Source organism: Rhinichthys klamathensis, unplaced genomic scaffold (genome assembly GCF_029890125.1).
Source record: "Rhinichthys klamathensis goyatoka isolate OS25496 unplaced genomic scaffold, OSU_Roscu_1.1 h1tg000403l_1, whole genome shotgun sequence".
In the NCBI taxonomy this organism is placed as follows: Eukaryota; Metazoa; Chordata; class Actinopteri; order Cypriniformes; family Leuciscidae; genus Rhinichthys; species Rhinichthys klamathensis.
The window spans coordinates 140,631-155,750 of NW_026606904.1; the positions used below are offsets into that span (position 1 = coordinate 140,631).

The 15,120-nt window shown below is 37.8% G+C and overlaps 1 long non-coding RNA gene across 1 annotated transcript; it reads left to right on the forward strand.

The window, feature by feature from the left end:
- The first annotated feature begins 12,624 nt into the window (after positions 1-12,624).
- On the forward strand, positions 12,625-13,808 carry LOC130070356 (uncharacterized). Its single transcript, XR_008803870.1, has 3 exons — positions 12,625-12,868; positions 13,343-13,398; positions 13,733-13,808. It is a non-coding gene; the product is annotated as an uncharacterized LOC130070356 (long non-coding RNA).
- Positions 13,809-15,120: the final 1,312 nt, after the last annotated feature.

Below are 15,120 nucleotides of genomic sequence, written 5' to 3' on the forward strand. Positions count from 1 at the left end.
ACTGAGTTAATTTGAGTCAACTTATAGTGTCAAGTTTATTACACTTCAAAACATGAATTGATGCAACATGCAGTCTGTTGACTCAACTTCCTGTATCAAGTAATGTGGACTGGAAAACATTACTTAAAGGGTACCTATTATGGATTTTTGAAAATTGCCCTTTATGTAGTGTGTAACATAGATCTAAGTGAACGAAAACATCCTGCAAAGTTTTAAACATGAAAGTTCACCGTATACAAAGTTATTGTCTCTCAAAAGTAAGAGTCGACTCTGAGTCGCTGATATGAATCGATAGACGAACGATGCATTTTCTCTAGCTTTATGACGTCACTTGTACCAGTTATTTGAATAAGATACGCCCACTCATTGCGCTCGTACTCGTAGAAGCCAGAGAGAATACCAATCACAACTGGCTAGGTCATCTGACCAATCACCGCAGATTAGCGTCACGCAAAGGCGGGTTTTGGAAAAATGACTCGCTAAACGATTCATATGGGAGTCGGTGAGCAAATCAGGTAAAAATAAATGCATATTATAAGACAACAAAAGTGTTTTTTTTTCATTGCATGCTTGTAAAACTGTTGTTGGGGACTCCAAGAACAATATTAGGAACATTTTAAATGCCATAATAGGTACCCTTTAAGAGTAGGGCTGGGCGATATATCGCACGATATTGTTATGCGCATCTCGTCAGTAAAGCCGGTTCCTTGATTAGTAGAAAATTGCCTTCACCTGCTTTCAAATGGAGCGGCATTTACTACAAAGAGCCGTAGTTCACTGACAAGCTGAGCCATATCGCATTAATATTGCTGACGATACATCCGCGATATTAGTGCGATATGGCTCAGCTTGTCAGTGAACTACGGCTCTTTGTACACAGCAAAAACTCCAGTGTTAAATTAACACTCCTGGGAGTGTATATGAGTCCACACTCAAGAGTGTTAAAGTTAATGAGATAATTAAGTGATTAATTGAGTGATGATTGAGCATCTAAAGAAGGAGAAAATCTAAAATTGTAAGCCACCGTTATGGCGATCATTGTTTGCTTTAGTTGGGCTCTTGACCCTTAGATTAATAACTTTAGATTTTGTTTGGCTGTTGTATCTGAGTTATAATTACCAGACGATCAAAGAAAAAAAGTGATCTAATTATGTCGGTAGTATTATGACAATCATCATTTGATCTTTATGTTTAGTGATTTATGCTGTTGGTTACAGCATAACTGTGATTCTGCATAAATATCCAGAATTTTAGATGTAATGTAATGTAAAGGATTTCTTAAAAATTGTTTAAAAAAAAGTCTTTCTTATAGGCACACACAAACTTCAAGATTCAGTCAATGCATCTCAACAATGGTGACGAGCAGAATATTCAATTAGGAAAAGTAAATTACATAGACAATTCAGATCATAATTTATTCATACCGCAATGCATTATGGGAGCCATTAATGAGTTGTGATTGGTGGCAACAAGGATTATTATTGTCACCATTGTTGAGATTCACAGGCTGATTATTGATGTCTGTGTTTCTAAATAAATTCATTTGAAAGATAATCATATGCTGTAGATTCACAGAACTATTGCTAATGAGTTTAACTAAACTATCTCAATAAGTTTCATTTTTCAGATCACAGCATGATTATGCCAAAACATAAACAACACTATCAGATCACACTTTTCTTTGTTCATTTGACTGTTATAAATCAATAACAGCAGACAAACAAAATTTAAAGTGAAAGTATAAGTGTCAAGAGCCCAACTAAAGCAAACACTGATCGCCATAACGGTGGCTTACAATTTTAGATTTTCTCCTTCAGTGATTCTGCTTGTTAACACCAGGTGTTCATCAATAATGCTAAATCATCACTAAATTAATCACTTAATTATCTCATTAACTTCAACACTCTTGAGTGTTAATTTAACACTCATATCTGCATCATATCTTCCATCTGAAAGCAGGTGAACGTGATATACTACTAATCAAAGAACCGGCTTTACTGATTAGATGCGCATAACAATATCGTGGTTTAACTTGTTAGCAACAACTTTGTGATTCTACAGCATATGATAATCAGTTTTTTTTTTTTTTATCCAAAATATTTCATAAACATTGTTCTGATCAAAACACTTTCAAATGATTTTATTTAGAAACACACATCAATAATCAGCCTGTGAATCTCAACAATGGTGACAATAATAATGCATGTTGCAGTGGTTGCCACCAATCACAACTCATTACTGGCTCCCATCATGCATTGCAGTATGAATAAATTATGATCTGAATTGTCTATGAAATTTACTTTTCCTAATTGACCTTTCGCCGGCCCCTCCCCCAAAACGGCCATTGTCCAATCACACATCATAGCAACCGTTACTATGTGACCAAGTCCGTCAAACATTGACTCCAAGCAAGAGAATCTTGGTGAAGTGGTGCGCCCACGGCGTTTGTAAATCAGACACCCCGAGAGATTGTCTGGAGGAGTTGTGTTCTTTCCGTTCCCAAAGCCGAAAACACAACGTGAGCGGTGCACACAATGGATAAAACAGTGTGGACGGCCCCACTCCCAGTTAAATGTGATGAACATGGTTAACTCGCGTGCAGCGTGCGTGAGACTGAGACACTGAGATTAGTCAAAGAAACATGGAGAAAGCAGATCAAGAGGATCCACAAAGGAATTACGTTTTCTAAAGGTTTGTTGTTAACATAAAATTTTCGCGGGGAAATGAGCAGCAGTCACTAGCAGTGCAGAACCTGTGGGCTAACGTTACAGTTTAGAGGAGTGCAGGTTCACAACGGGGAAAGCATGAAGCTTACTTGACAACATCAGTTCAGTTCATATATCAATATCGTAACGAATAGAAATAACCTTAAATAATGTATGATTATCTGCATCTTTCCTTCTCTTATGTATAGTTAAACACGTTTAGTTACGTTATAGTTTTTAAACATGAAAATCGCATTCAGCATGACACGCAAGCGGTTGCCGTGGTAACTTAATGCACATCCTGCTTGTTAAAGCGAATGTATAATCCTGTATCTGAGGCAAAATTACTAAATATGCAACGTGAGTTATATATTTCTAACTCCAAACAATTGGCCACTGCACCAGCTTATAAAATCTTCAAGGCTGTGCTGGTTGCATGTGAGGTAACGTTACAGATCAGGTTTCTCAGATTTCGCTTGAGACCAGTAAGCATTAACGTTAGCCTCGATAGTAGTCGTGTCTCCTTCATTGCATATTTTTATAGTTTGAATATCCCTCCACTGCATACTGTAACCCCTTTTGCCTCGATCTGGAGGATATCGCGGAGGTATTGATCCAAAAAAGGTCACTGACACGCACAGGTATACCTCTTCCCGTCATGGCAATCTGTCGCGCTGGTCGTGCTTAACCATTTGTTTGACGGACGTAGCAACAGTAACTAAGGGGGGCGGGGCTCGGCGAAAGGCTAATTGAATATTCTGCTCGTCAGCATTGTTGAGATGCATTGACTGAATCTTGACGTCTGGGTGTACCTAAAAGAAAGATTTATTTTAAGAACAACTTTTAAGAAATCATTTATATTATATCTAAAATTCTGGATATTTATGCAGAATCTCAGTTATGCTGTAACCCAACAGCATAAATCACTAAACATAAGGTTCAAATAATGACTGGCATAATATAACCAACACCTCTACATCACTTTTTTTTTTCTTTTTTTTTTATCTGTCAGTTATAAGTCAGAAACAACAGCCAAACAAAATCTAAAGTTAATAACATAAGGGTCAAGAGCCCAACTAAAGCAAACAATGATCGCCATAACGGTGGCTTACAATTTTAGATTTTCTCCTTCAGTGATTCTGCTTTAGTTGTCTTCAATAATGCTCAATATTATTCAATCACTTAATTATCTCATTAACTCCAACACTGATCAGTGTTACATTTAACAGCCTGTAGTGTGCACACTGAGCAGTGTTCACTTCATCTGGGCAAACCCATGTGGGGCCTACATGGAAACCGGGAGCAAAACTGGCTGGGTCCCAGTTAGATAGCCCACGTCAAACCCATGTGGGCCCCACATGGCTGTACTGGCTGGGAAAGCTATAGGCCAACTGATACAGGGGTTTTCCTGCATTTTTTCGAGGCCACCAACGCAATTTTTTGTCCCCCCAAAGCCTTGTTTGTTCGGTGAATTACTGCTGGGCGCATATAAGAAGTTAAGAACGAGCAGAGCGAGAGAGAGAGCCGGCCGCGCGCGCGCACTCTCTCACCGTCTTCAAACAACACGAACGAGCAGAGAGTGCTTGCAATTGTACTGTGGTTTTCAAACTGTGGGTTGAGACCCATTTGTGGGTCGCAGATTGGGAAGAGGTGGGTCGCGCAGTCACTATTGGCTGCAGCAAAATTTACGTTTCATGAATGACACACACACACACACACACACACACACACACACACACACACACACACACACACATATCGTTTACTCCAATCACTGTTCTGCATTCTGCATGATATCGCATTGCACCGGATAATTCAAATGTCACGAAAGGCTGATTCAGGTCTGGGCTACGTTTACCAAAGTCATCGTGAGCTAAAGCCTAGTTCACACTACATGATTTTAAAACGTCGGGCTGAACTGTGCGGTTCACACTACATGACTTGCTCTCTGTGAAATCAGGAGTGTTCAAGTTGTTGAGCTGTTCACACCACACGACACAACGTGATTGATCCGCAACAGGGGGTAACGCACTACACGAGCTGACAACGACTCTGTCACCCAACGATTCTATCTTGTCTACAAACCATGTTTTGTCACGAAAAATCACACGATAAGACGAACCGGAAATGAGGCAAAACAGCACGTGCGTCAAGACCCAGCGAATAAAAGAAGAACACAACACGCGAATATTGACGTTGTCAGTCAGAAACTAGTGCTTCAAACTGTTCGCACGATGATTTGCTCGGAGAAAAAAATTCATAAGAAAAAAAAAAAAGATTTACCCGGTGACCTCAAACCATGCCTTGCTCTGATTGGCTGGAGCTCATGACATCACTGAGGTTGAGTCGCGCGACAGCTCTGGATATCTAGCATGCTAGATATTTTTCTGGGCTCGGCGACGCGTCTGCGAGCGTCTTCGCTGCGTTGTTGGCTCTTTCATACTAACAGATTGGCAAGCGTTCATCGTCCGCTAATCCCCCACGATTTGCACGCGATAACACCATGACCTGTCGGCGAGCTCAACGATTTGCAAATCGGGCTTAAATCGGGCTTAAAATCCTGTAGTGTGAACTAGGCTTAAGTTGATTGTAGAGACCTTGTAGAGATCTACTAGGCATACGATCCTTTTGAGAAACGCATTAATCTGTCGTCTGTTCCGCTGTTGTATTTCAGAGATATGGTCTTAGTAAGAGTGCGTTGTTTGCATTCCCTCGCATGCATTTTGCTACCTAACATGAAAGGAAAGTATTTATGTAAAACGTATTTCACATGTACACACACGAAGACGAAAGTGTTTTCTGCGCTGAACAACGTGATGAGTTTAACAACACTTGCAGCATAAATATTAGTATTGAAATTCTAGGTCATGGGCCTACTGTCAAATAAAATAATTTTGAAAATGAAAATTATTTGTTGTTATATTAATCTTTCATTTCTTTAGATTTGTTCTGCCATGTCTGGGTAAATTAGTTGAGGCAGCAGACAAGAACTACTCATTCTTCACTTTATTTCAACAGCCATTAAGCTGCTATTTTAATTCTACATTTATTTGATAATGTACCATAAGTTTGTATTGCAATTAAACTTAAATGTCTTTCATACTATAAGGAAAAAACTGCTCTAAAGAGATCTAACGCCTCCCACCCCACCCCACATTCATGCTTAAAATTATTTTGGTGGGTCTTGAGATAGATTATTCTTGTCTAGGTGGGTCCTGGAATGGAAAAGTTTGGGAACCCCTGAGAGTTTGTCATTCCCGATCCCCTGTAATCATAACTAAAAACTAAAATGCTTTTTTTTCTTTTTTTTTATAGAATAAATGGAGTGTTCAGAAAGAACTAAAAGAAGGAAAATATCAGCGAAAGTGGAGGAACATTTGCGTCTCCTTGAAAAGGAGTCTATGATTGATGATTTGTCGGGACACGATTCTGAAAAGGAATACCCACTGGATGATTTGTTAGAGCATCCTGAAAGCGAAGATTCCACAGACACTTTCTACGATGCGTGTGATCAGAACTGTTTTGAGTCAAATGATTTAGAAGATCAAAATTCCTCAGATTCTTTTTATGATTTTAACATTTCCTCATTTGATGATTTGGATTCTGAAAACTGGGTGCCAGGTGATATGCCTGGTTGTGAAAGTGACTGTGATTTGCATGGAGATGAATGTTCTGACTTGGAAGATTATAATGATGATGATGATTCACGTGGGCTTGCAGAGTGGGCTGCAGAATTCAACATACCACAAACAGCGCTGTCTGCACTTCTTAAAATCCTAAGGAGGAAGGGCCTTGATATCCCAATGGCAGAACTCTTATGTCCACTGACAGATCTTGCAATGTGGCGAATATGGCTGAGGGGTCCTACACTCTTAAAAATAAAGGTGCCAGGAAGAACCAAAAAGGGGGTTTCACAGCGATGCCATAGAAGAACCTTTTTTGGTTCCCCAAAGAACCTTTCACTGAAAGGTTCCTTGAAGAACCTATTTTTTCTTAGTGCCATAAAGAACCTTTTTCAGTACTGCAAAGAACCCTTCTCAAAGGTTCTGTAAAGAACCTATAACAGTTCTTCATGTCACTTTATTAGGTTCTTTGTAGAACCATTTATGAAAAGGTTTTCAAATAATATCTGTAAAATAAAAATGCAGATGTTATTGTAACGGGTGTGATATTTATTTATTAATTTCACTCAAAATATCTCCCTTTTGTTATAATTTCTTTCATTATTTTGTATTTTGGAATTTATTCTTCTAATTTTGATCTCTATTAATTGAGATGTCATATTTCTATGGTTACGTGGTCATTTTGCAGCATTGTTAAATGCGGTGCGTGGTTCCTTTAAGACTCATGTTCCGGTTCCGGTTGCTCTCCTTCAGTTCGCGGTAAATGCGACTGAAGAGAGGTGAGTTGTGTTAATGCTCCGTCTAAAAAGTTTGAAATGAGTTTTGTTTATTGTAATACAATATGTAATTTTGTTTTGAAATGCACTTTAATCTTATTGAAACATGTATGAAGTTTGTGTGAATGATGTGATGAGTTATAAATGTATTTTCGGAGAGAATTCATTAAGCATGAGTGTGCAAGCTCTGTTGGCTAAAATAATGCCTTTCACTGACAGGCTGAACTGTGAGAGAAGGCCACAGACTCGAGCTTGTACTGATTTATCCATTTATTCATGCAGGTATATTCTCTTTCATGCTTCTGTTAATATTGTTTTGAATTTGTAAAATCTTTTATTTTTTTTATTAAAAATCTGTTGAACAAACACGATTTGAGTATATGAGAAACTGAAATACATGTTTATAAGGATGTCAAAAGTGTAAAATGTGTTTGAGTTCGCGGTAAATGCGACTGAAGAGAGGCTGAACTGTGAGAGAAGGCCACAGACTCGAGCCTGTACTGATTTATCCTTTTATTCATGCAGAATAAAATCTGGTCTGAGTCATTCCTGTTGCCCGGTCTCGTTCATCCACCAACACAACGCAGAGCTAAACGAAGACCGGTCACATTATTTTACACTGTAAAAAACAAAAACGTAAAAAAAAAGGGTCAAATGACTGGCAGCTACGGCTGCCAAACAAAAACCATAAAAATAAAGTAAAATATCCTAATTTAAATTGAGTGCAAAAAACTTTTCCAAACTTTGGCCTTAAATGTTTTACAGAAAAAACACTGTTATTTTACAGTTATTTACTGAATTATTATGATCAAACACCTTCACTGTGAAAAAAAGGTCAAATGACTGTCAGCAATGGCTGCCATACAAAAACCATAAAATTAATATAAAATATCCTAATGTAAATAACATTGTTATGATTGGCTAACGTCAGTGCTGCTTATGCATAAATTATTAACGGTAGCCTCCTAAGACCCGAGTTTTGGTCCAAATGGGCGTTAACACTGAACTCTTAAAGGGGAAACACCTCCAAAACAGACTGTTTGAATCAGAGGGGGAGAAACAGGGTGGGGAAAGGTCATAAATCACTACATTTTTAAAGTTTTGTTGTACAAAAAACTATAGTAATACTATAATTGCACATAAGGGAACATAATAAAACAATACAAAAAAACATGTCATGACCCCTTTAACAGTTTTGAATGATGTATAACACTTGCCTGTATCACAAAAATCGACAGTTATTTGAGTCTCTTTTGCACTGATAAGAAAAAAAAGAGAGACAATCGCGATAGCCGACCCCTTAATCATCTACTGAATGTTTTATTATTGTTATGGTAATAAAGATAGATCTATATGAAAAATAACTTTCAATATGACTTAAATATGTTTATTACATAGCTTGGTTGAATTCTACTGTAGAATGTGGTCTGTTATTTCTTGATAACAGACGCTGCTAAGTATAACACACCGTTGCCATGAAAAACAGAGCGTTGCCATGGATTCTAAACGTAGAGACAGAATGGACTATTTTCTTTAGCGGAAGCAAAACAATCGTTTTTAAATCAATAAACTCGTTTTTAAATCAGTATTTTGTGTCAAATCAATTATTGATTTATTTGGTAGGTAGCCATGTAATAAACGGGATAATGTAGAGCGAGGCGGTTGTTATAGTGAATACAAACCCTTAAGGCTGATTCAAGACCTCCGCTTCACGTCGGGCTCCTGATCAGCCCGTCGGGGTTCGCTATAACAACCGCCTCGTTATACATTATCCCTTACACAATGAGTGTGGGGGGGGGGGTGGGTTTTACTGTTTAGGTTTTTACTGTTTTTAAGTAATTTCTTCATATTTACAGTACAGTGAGTTCTGATCATAGTCATACTTCAGATCATCAGAAATATGTACTAATATATGCGGTGGTTAACTGTACTGACATTAAAGTCCCCATGAATTCAAAATTGACCATACTTACTTTGTTTGCCTAAATTGATCGGTTTGTGGTGAACAATTCATCCATGCAAGTCAATCCACACAAACATTTTTTTTGGCTTCGTAATCTTTAATCAAAATCTGAAATGTCCCCTCCCCTCTGCGCTGGAGGACCTTCCCTGATGACGTAGGTTTGACGGTTTGGGTTTCTGCTTAACATCCGTAATCACGCCCCTCCAACTGACAGTAGACCATAGCATTGGCGTCGGAAGCAAAAAAAAAGTGGGTGGGTCCTCCCTCATAAAAATGTTACTGGAGTAAATGCCATTTCATGTATTCAGGTGCCTTTTAATTAAACAAGTAAACTAAATTCGACTTCACGTCATTAAATGGACAGCTATCCATGGATTATCCCGCTGACACCATGGTCATTTGTCAGCATTGATAACTTAAAGGGATAGTTCGGCCAAAAATGATAATTAAACCATGCATTACTCACCCTCAAGCCGTTCGAGATGCATATGTCAATCTTGTTTCAGACGAACACATTTTCAGTTATTTTAGAAAATGTCTTAGACCCTTCAGTGGATATAATGTGAAGCAATGGGGTCCACCTCCTTCAAGTCCCAAAATGTGCATATATCCTTCACAGAAGTAATCCATCCGGCTCCAGGGGGATAAACGAAGGCCTTATGAGGGTAATCCGTGCGGTTTTGTCGTAAAAATATACATATTTAAAACTTTATAAATGAAAATATCTGACTTCCGGCAACGATCGACGCACGTTCAGTCAGATATTTTTATTTGTTTGGTCTGAGTCATTCCTGTTGCCCGGTCTCGTTCATCCACCAACACAACGCAGAGCTAAACGAAGACCGGTCACATTATTTTACACTGTAAAAAACAAAAACGTAAAAAAAAAGGGTCAAATGACTGGCAGCTACGGCTGCCAAACAAAAACCATAAAAATAAAGTAAAATATCCTAATTTAAATTGAGTGCAAAAAACTTTTCCAAACTTTGGCCTTAAATGTTTTACAGAAAAAACACTGTTATTTTACAGTTATTTACTGAATTATTATGATCAAACACCTTCACTGTGAAAAAAAGGTCAAATGACTGTCAGCAATGGCTGCCATACAAAAACCATAAAATTAATATAAAATATCCTAATGTAAATAACATTGTTATGATTGGCTAACGTCAGTGCTGCTTATGCATAAATTATTAACGGTAGCCTCCTAAGACCCGAGTTTTGGTCCAAATGGGCGTTAACACTGAACTCTTAAAGGGGAAACACCTCCAAAACAGACTGTTTGAATCAGAGGGGGAGAAACAGGGTGGGGAAAGGTCATAAATCACTACATTTTTAAAGTTTTGTTGTACAAAAAACTATAGTAATACTATAATTGCACATAAGGGAACATAATAAAACAATACAAAAAAACATGTCATGACCCCTTTAACAGTTTTGAATGATGTATAACACTTGCCTGTATCACAAAAATCGACAGTTATTTGAGTCTCTTTTGCACTGATAAGAAAAAAAAGAGAGACAATCGCGATAGCCGACCCCTTAATCATCTACTGAATGTTTTATTATTGTTATGGTAATAAAGATAGATCTATATGAAAAATAACTTTCAATATGACTTAAATATGTTTATTACATAGCTTGGTTGAATTCTACTGTAGAATGTGGTCTGTTATTTCTTGATAACAGACGCTGCTAAGTATAACACACCGTTGCCATGAAAAACAGAGCGTTGCCATGGATTCTAAACGTAGAGACAGAATGGACTATTTTCTTTAGCGGAAGCAAAACAATCGTTTTTAAATCAATAAACTCGTTTTTAAATCAGTATTTTGTGTCAAATCAATTATTGATTTATTTGGTAGGTAGCCATGTAATAAACGGGATAATGTAGAGCGAGGCGGTTGTTATAGTGAATACAAACCCTTAAGGCTGATTCAAGACCTCCGCTTCACGTCGGGCTCCTGATCAGCCCGTCGGGGTTCGCTATAACAACCGCCTCGTTATACATTATCCCTTACACAATGAGTGTGGGGGGGGGGGTGGGTTTTACTGTTTAGGTTTTTACTGTTTTTAAGTAATTTCTTCATATTTACAGTACAGTGAGTTCTGATCATAGTCATACTTCAGATCATCAGAAATATGTACTAATATATGCGGTGGTTAACTGTACTGACATTAAAGTCCCCATGAATTCAAAATTGACCATACTTACTTTGTTTGCCTAAATTGATCGGTTTGTGGTGAACAATTCATCCATGCAAGTCAATCCACACAAACATTTTTTTTGGCTTCGTAATCTTTAATCAAAATCTGAAATGTCCCCTCCCCTCTGCGCTGGAGGACCTTCCCTGATGACGTAGGTTTGACGGTTTGGGTTTCTGCTTAACATCCGTAATCACGCCCCTCCAACTGACAGTAGACCATAGCATTGGCGTCGGAAGCAAAAAAAAAGTGGGTGGGTCCTCCCTCATAAAAATGTTACTGGAGTAAATGCCATTTCATGTATTCAGGTGCCTTTTAATTAAACAAGTAAACTAAATTCGACTTCACGTCATTAAATGGACAGCTATCCATGGATTATCCCGCTGACACCATGGTCATTTGTCAGCATTGATAACTTAAAGGGATAGTTCGGCCAAAAATGATAATTAAACCATGCATTACTCACCCTCAAGCCGTTCGAGATGCATATGTCAATCTTGTTTCAGACGAACACATTTTCAGTTATTTTAGAAAATGTCTTAGACCCTTCAGTGGATATAATGTGAAGCAATGGGGTCCACCTCCTTCAAGTCCCAAAATGTGCATATATCCTTCACAGAAGTAATCCATCCGGCTCCAGGGGGATAAACGAAGGCCTTATGAGGGTAATCCGTGCGGTTTTGTCGTAAAAATATACATATTTAAAACTTTATAAATGAAAATATCTGACTTCCGGCAACGATCGACGCACGTTCAGTCAGATATTTTTATTTATAAAGTTTTAAATATGTATATTTTTACAACAAAACCGCACGGATTACCCTCATAAGGCCTTCGTTTATCCCCCCGGAGCCGGATGGATTACTTCTGTGAAGGATATATGCACATTTTGGGACTTGAAGGAGGTGGACCCCATTGCTTCACATTATATCCACTGAAGGGTCTAAGACATTTTCTAAAATAACTGAAAATGTGTTCGTCTGAAACAAGATTGACATATGCATCTCGAACGGCTTGAGGGTGAGTAATGCATGGTTTAAATATAATTTTTGGCCGAACTATCCCTTTAAAGCTGTTATTGATGTTTGCAACGCAATATTTGACTGGAAGGGTACAACGGCCGGTTATTTTCGTGAGTTGCGGCTCGTTGAGAAATATAATGTAGCGATATCAGCGGAAATGGAGTTTAATTTATTAGGGCATTCCTCAAGTGGAATGGATTAGACTGACGGCGTTCTGACAAGCGAACAGACATTATATAAAAGTGAGTGGGTCCAATATCATTGGTCTTAAAAAGTCGGTGGGTCTTGTCCCACCCTTATACAATGGTTCCGACGCCCATGGACCATAGACAGTAAAAGAAATGGACACAGCGACCCCGTTGATTTCAACGGAGAGACTTGAAGCCCGATATGAGCACTCACTTCCTGATAGCCAAGCGTTCTGCGCAGGCTCAAACTGAGCTTGACGACGTAGATGTCACGTGAGCAAACTGACTGACAGTTGTAAATCTTCTAGTAGCTGTGCCAAGACAAATCTGAATCACCTAACGTTAATCTCGCAGAGACGGCGAAGCGCGACCTGGAGCAACTTTTGGTAAGTATTCTGATTAATTATTTTGTCATTTTGCTTAATATTTATTTATTTAAAAAATTAACGTCAGTACGCCATATTAGGTTAATGCTAAGTCGAATGTAAGTTAAATGAGTCATATTTATTTAACCGCCCAGGAAGTGAATATTTTAAATATAATTTGCACGGTCAAATTAGGCATTGGTAAAGATAGCATGCTTGCTGGGCATATAATTAACACGATTGCTTTATGCACATGATGTTGTATATTGTTAATGGTCGCCGAATATAACCACAAAACGGCGTTAACTGTTATCTATACAGAGACAATAAAAGATCTATCGCAAGAGAAATGGACGAATTAGTCATAAAAAAATTATTCAGTAAATCGCTTTGTACAAAAGCTTCTGTTTTGGCCTGTTAAATAACATGTAAATAATAGATGGCCAATAACATCTATAACTAATGGTTGCCCTTTTCATTTTTCTTTCCTCATAGGTTCAAATACAAACTGCACTTAAGCACTTAAGCTAACACCATGGCTGACAACAAAGGTAAATCATGTATAATTTAGAAATATAGTATAAAATATGGAAAGCAACACATTGACTGTAAGAGAGAATAAAATGATAAATGAACCTTGTGTAATACCTATATTGTCATGTTATTATTTCAATGAACAGATAAAAATCAATTAATTTGTGTTTTATTGTATATCTGCATAGACATTTTTTTCTTTTTTGTTTGGATGGAAAGAAATCAATGGCCTGAGACAAGTTACTTGTGTCGTGTGTGTTAAAATCTGTTTACTGATACTGACAAAACAGTGTTTTGATTGTGATTGCTTTATGCTATTAACAGATCCAGTTATTTTTGTTTCTTCTACAGCTACATTCGTCATGGGGAAGAGAGGGCCCGAGAGACCATAGGGGCCAAGGTACACTAGTTTTGGCTGTGTGGACTTCGATGGCACAGACTCCTTCCTCTCTTTTAACGTTCTCTTAGAGGAAAAGCAGCCCCGGATGTCCTGCTGACAACGACTTGGGATGCAGAAAGAGATCTGCAACATCTTCATCGGCATTACCCTCAGATGTCCATCGTGCTGTCTGACATCACCCAGAGACGTTGCTGGAGATCGGGTCTTACGGGGAAAGTTGACAAGTCCCGTAAATGGGTGAACAGTGTCATGGCTACCTTTGTCTTGGGAATGCAGGGGGTATCGTGCATCACCCTCAAATTGTATTTAACAAGCCTCAAATGTTTCTTAGGGACGAAGTTCATTTATCCACTAGGGGTAATAATATTTTTTTTAAATAATTTAGCTGAAGGATTGTTTTTGTTTGTGTTTATTGTTTAAATAAATATTTATTAATAACCAAATGATTGAATATTTATTATCAAAACACACAGTAGACACTTCAAGTAGACATACTTTGACAGAAATTTCATGTGGTTTTATTACTTATGGTTTAGAATTTCGTAATGATACATATTCAGTCAGTTGCCTACACAGTGAATATTGATAAGGGAGGTGTCAAGACACCTATAGATTACATTAGATTAGATTTATCTTTTTTGTCAATGTGCAGAGTACAAGTACAGAGACAATTCAATGCAGTTAGTGTCTAACCTGAAGTGCAAAAAAAGTACAGTATAGACATGTAGTGTAGTATATACAGTAAATAGTAAATGACAGTGCAGTGTAGACAGTAGTATACTGTTAACCTAGTGGTATGGTTTTGAAGGGTTGGTCAAAATCCCTTGCCTCTTCAAATACATATATAATCATATATCATTTTGAATGGTTATATACTTCCTTTATAAAAATCAATAATCAAAGATATTCATTATCACATAATAATTTTTATATTCTTGTGCTTGTGAAATTATATTTTCTTAAATGCATGGATGCAAGTAACCAGTTTCTTTTAGGTGCATTCCAATCTTACTTTGAGATTGCACGTAGTACACGCAGGACACGAAGGCCACGTAACCCACAAGGCCGTTTGTCTCTTTCTCTGGGATCAGTAGAAAGGTTAGAGGGTCCTAAAGGCAGCGTGGGCACATATGATTCTTCGCTGGACATATGGTCAAGCTATATTGAGCGTTACTATCAAACTTTAATTGTTGTATTAAAATGTATTCTTTCCAGTATATTTCCTTCCTTGGGAGTAAATGCCAGTGATCTGTTTTTCTCCCAAACGAGTGAATGTTTTAGCATTATGTTTTGGTATACTTAACTGATAATAAGGAGCTCAGACTCTCTTCAGCCTTGA